Below are 5,115 nucleotides of genomic sequence, written 5' to 3'. Positions count from 1 at the left end.
CATAATGGAGGTTGTTGATAATTCTCCCAGCAATCTTAATTCCGACCTGTGATTCATCCAACCCGGCGTTTCTCATGATGTACTCTGCATATAAGTTAAATAAGCAGGGCGACAATATGCAGCCTTGTCGTACTCCTTTCCCAATTTTGAACCAATCGGTTGTTCCATGTCTGGTTCTTACTGTTGCTTCTTGACCCTCGTACAGGTTTCTCAGGAGACAGGTAAGGTGGTCTGGTACTCCCATCACTTTAAGAATTTGCCACAGTTTGTTGTGATCCACACAATCAAAGGCTTTAGCGTAGTCAATGAAGCAGAAATAGACATTTTTCTGGAATTCTCTTGCTTTCTCCATGATCCAGCGAATGTTGGCGATTTGATCTCTAGTTCCTCTGCCTCTTCGAAACCCAGCTTGTACTTCTGGTAGTTCTCGTTTCGCATACTGCTGAAGCCTAGCTTGTAGGATTTTGAGCATCACCTTGCTGGCATGTGAAATGAGCGCAATTGTGCGGTAGTTTGAAGACTTTTTGGCGTTGCCCTTCTTTGGAATTGGAATGTAAACTGACCTTTTCCAGTCTTGCGGCCACGGTTGAGTGTTCCAAATTTGTTGGCATATTGAATGCAGCACTTTAACAGCATCATCTTTTAGGATTTTAAATAGCTCAGCTGGAATACTGTCATCTCCGCTAGCTTTATTGTTACTAATGCTTCCTAAGGCCCACTTGACTTCACTCTCTAGGATGTCAGGCTCAAATTCAGTGACGGCACTATCATGACTATCAGGGACATTCAGATCTTTCCTCTATAGTTCTTCTGTGTATTCTTTCCACCTCATCTTAATCTCAATCTGCTTCTGTTAGGTCCCTGCCTTCTTTGTCCTTTATCATGCCCGTCTTTGCACAAAACGTTCCCTTGAGATCTCCAATTTTCTTGAAGAGATCTCTAGTCTTTCCCATTCTGTTGTTTTCCTCGATTTCTTTGCATTGTTCATTTAAGAAGGCCTTCTTGTCTCTCCTTTCTATTCTCTGGAACTCTGCATTCAGTTAGATATATCTTCCCCTTTCTCCCTTGCTTTTTGCTTCCCTTCTTTTGTCAGCTACTTGTAAAGCCTCATCAGACAGCCACTTGGCTTTCTTGCATTTCTTTTTCTTTGGGATGGATTGAGTTGCTTCCTCCTGAACAATGTTACAGACCTCCGTCCATAGTTCCTCAGGCACTCTGTCTAACAGGTCTAATCCCTGAAATCTATTCCTCACCTACACTGTATATTCATAAGGGATATGATTTAGGTCATACCTGAATGGTTTAGTGGTTTTCCCTACATTCTTCAATTTAAGATGAAATTTTGCAACAAGAAGCTCATGATCTGAGCCACAGTCAGCTCCAGGTCTTGTTTTGACTGACTGTATAGAGCTTCTCCATCTTTGGCTGCAAAGGACATAATCTGATTTCGATATTGACCATCTGGTGATGTCCATGTGTAGAGTCGCCTCTTGTGCTGTTGGAAAAGAGTGTTTGCTATGATCAGCGTGTTCTCTTGGCAAAACTCTATTAGCTTTTGTCCTGCTTCATTTTGTACACCAAGGCCATGCCTGCCTATTATCCCGGTGATTTCTTGACTTCCTACTTTAGCATTCCAATCTTTTTTTGGTGTTAGTTCTAGAAGGAGTTGTAGGTCTTCATAGAACCGATCAACCTCAGCTTCTTCGGCATCAGTGGTTGGGGCATAGACTTGAATTACTGTGATGTTGAATGGTTTGCCTTGGATTTGTACTGAGATCATTCTATTGTTTTTAAGATTGTACCCCAGTACTGCTTTTCCCACCCTTTTGTTGACTATGAGTGCTACTCCATTTCTTCTAAGGATTCTTGCCCACAGTAGTAGATATGATGGTCACCTGAATTAAATTCGCCCATGCCTGTCCATTTTAGTTCGCTGATTCCCAAGATGTCGATGTTCAATCTTGCCATCTCATGTTCGACCACCTCCAGCTTACCTTGATTCATTGATCTTACATTCCAGGTTCCTAAACAATATTGTTCTTTACAGCATCGGACTTTCTTTTCACCACCAGAAACATCCACAGCTGAGTGTCCTTTCGGCTTTGGCCCAGCCGCTTCACTCTTTCTGGCGCTACTTGGAAATACCCTCTGCTCTTCCCCAGTAGTATATTGGACACCTTCCGACCTGAGGGGCTCATCTTCCGGCGTCATCTCTTTTAGCCTTGTGATACGTTCCATGGGGTTTTCTTGGCAAGAATACTGGAGTGGGTTGCCATTTCCTTCTGCAGTAGACCACATTTTGTCAGAACTCTCTGCCATGACCTGTCCGTCTTGGGTGGCCCTGCACGGCATAGCTTATGGCTTCACTGAGTTACGCAAGCCCCTTCGCCACAACAAGGCAGTGATCCATGAAGGGGACTTATATTTGATAAAGTCCATTTATTTTTATTTAAAATATATCTATATCTGCACCTTTCCAAATGGTACAGTCGGCTTGCAATAAGAGTTTTAAAAAGAAGCAGAATAAAACATCCATGGCTAAAAAAGTAAAAATGTAGACAGATAAATAAGCACTACCAATTGTGGGGCTACGAGTTCCAAAGACTGACCCCAAAGATGTGCTTGCTTTTCATTTCTTTCTACAAGCAAGGAGAGAGAGTCAGACCTGGACTTCCTTTGTTCCACAATCTTAGGGCAGCCACTGTAAAGACCCGGCTTCTCCCACAGATTTCCTTACCTCTCTCACTGTAAGCCAGGGGTGGGGAACCTGTGGCTTTCCAGATGTTATTGGATTCCAGTGGTCCACCGACCTCTGGAGGACCACAGGCTTCCCACTGCTGGTGTAAGGTCCGCACATACAACAACATAAGGCAGCATAGAGAGCCGAGGTGGTGGAATGGACGGTATCACTTCAGCCTGCAAGTGAAGTGATCACATATTTGAATGCTCACCTGTGTAAAAATTCCCTCCAGGTCTGCATAGGAGAAATGCAGCTGGGCTACAACCTCTCTTTCTCTCTGAAGTGCTGCTACTTGTTTTTAGTTTACAGGGGGTTTGTACAAGGGGGCATGTGTTGTTTTTTTAAGGTACTCCCACCTGCAGTCCAGAATGGTTTCGTCCACCCTCCTTCCCCCATTTTGCTGCAGGTGTAGTCCAGGCCTCAGAAGGCCTCTGTTCATACAGGAATGGAGCTCTCTTTGCAAGACAGATATTACGGAGGTGCCTGGCCGCTGATCCTCACCTCCTTCTTCATAATGTATGTGTCAGGAACCACCTGGGAACCCTCAGCTCCAGTTGCACCTGACTTGTGCGGTGAGTTACCAGAGCTGCAGTTTAGTGTGCCTCTTAGGGCTATAGTGTACCCTCAAGCTCTGGACAGGCCCTGCCCATGCAGAGTGGCCCTTGGGCCCTCTCAGACAAGAAGGGCTATAAAAAGGTTTCTATTAGGGGTGGGACTTTGCTGGATCAGCAAGGTCATCCTGGCTCTGACTCCCTGGTCCAATGCCCAGCTCCATGCTCTCCTCTGGTTGCTGCCTTTTGCTCAGCCCTGACAGTATGACACGATGTTATTGTTGCACAGAGCTTTTCCCCATCCCTGTTGCACCCACCACTTCCAGGGGGTGAGGAAATGCTAAGTCCAGTGACATCACATTACATATCTTCTTTCCCTAAATGTTGCTTGGGAGATGCGAGCTGCAGTTGTAATGTCTAGTCTGTGCCTGAGATATACTAGGCCGTGCAAAAAGCCAAATCCTGCATCTGGTTGTGCATGCACATGACCAGTTTAGCATAGGCATATACTTGAAACTGAGATGCCACTTGGGAATCATTGCCAGAGAGGCTTTTCCTGCTGTCTCTGCGCATGCTGAAACAGATGCTCATGAATGTAAGCCCTTCCATGCCTACTCCTTTGGAACTCTTTAGCTCCAGGCTTCGAGCAAAGCAAGTGTTTCTTCATAACTGTAAGCATAACTGAAAAGATCATGAAGTGACGGGAGCATTCTCCTGGGAAGTTCTCCTGCAAGTCTTCACAGTGGTGCTTTTGTGTAGCTCCCATTTGTTTCAACGAGGCTCATGCAGAATGGCCTGCATCTGCATGTTTCATTACTTTTCACCTATCCATGTTCAGACAGAATTCAGGCTGTGAGGCTCATTTTTGTCCTCACTTATGGGTTGAATTTCTGTAATCCCTGTGAGTCATTTTCTTTTAATGAAACCGTTTTCCTGGAAGGTAGAAGAACATGACTTCCAGCTGAGACTGCCAAGCAACTGGGGGTGATCACGCATTCCAGGATTTCTTTCTCCCAATGTTGAAAGCCATGAGTCAGTCCTTTAAAAGTGGTGAAACAGGCTGAAAAGCTGGAGGTGGACAGTTTACCTCCATGGTTACAGGCAGACTGTGTTGCACTTTATTTACATTGTCAAGTATTTTACAGTTAAAGAAAATGTAACTTGTTTCTTGTTTCGGCCCCTCCATTACAACCTCCTATCTTCCCATCTGTCTCCCCCTCACTCATAAGGTTGCCAAGACTCAGGGTCTGACCTGACATTTCTGGATTTTCAGGTCTCCCAGGCTGTTAGACCTCAGCATCAGTGGCAAGATGCAAGGGAGCAAACTGGCTTGATGAGCATGCTCACTGTTCACTCCAATCCACTTGACCTGAGTCTACCTTGGCCTGAGCCATCAGGCTTAGCTAAGCTCTGCCCCTTGCCTTGCTAGGAGCTATCCCCTGCCATCATCAGATGCCACTAGACTTCAAGTCCAATCTGCCATTGTCTCCCAGGCTCCCGGCCCTGAGTCTCAGTGACACAGCCTTTGGAGCCCTGGGGTGCTTCCAGAAGTTTTTATGGCGCCACCGCCCCCTTTTTACAATGGAAAGATGTGTCATTCATGTCCATTCAGTCTATGCATGAGCCACAGACACTATGCTGGGCTTGCTTCCACCCAATGAAGAGACAATTACCCAGTTCACATGATCACCGCAGCCCACCGTGGCTTCTTTAAGCTATGGCGGGTTGTGGTGCGTGCCTGCTGCCATTTTGAATATGCAAGCCATGGCAGGTGGGCACTGTGGCTTGTCGTGCCATGCAAACCCAGGTGCAATGGGCTTTACA

This window comes from Heloderma suspectum, chromosome 2 (genome assembly GCF_057233095.1).
Source record: "Heloderma suspectum isolate Gila_16-S chromosome 2, 16-S_ref, whole genome shotgun sequence".
NCBI lineage: Eukaryota > Metazoa > Chordata > Lepidosauria > Squamata > Helodermatidae > Heloderma > Heloderma suspectum.
Note: the sequence above shows the minus strand (reverse complement) of the source record.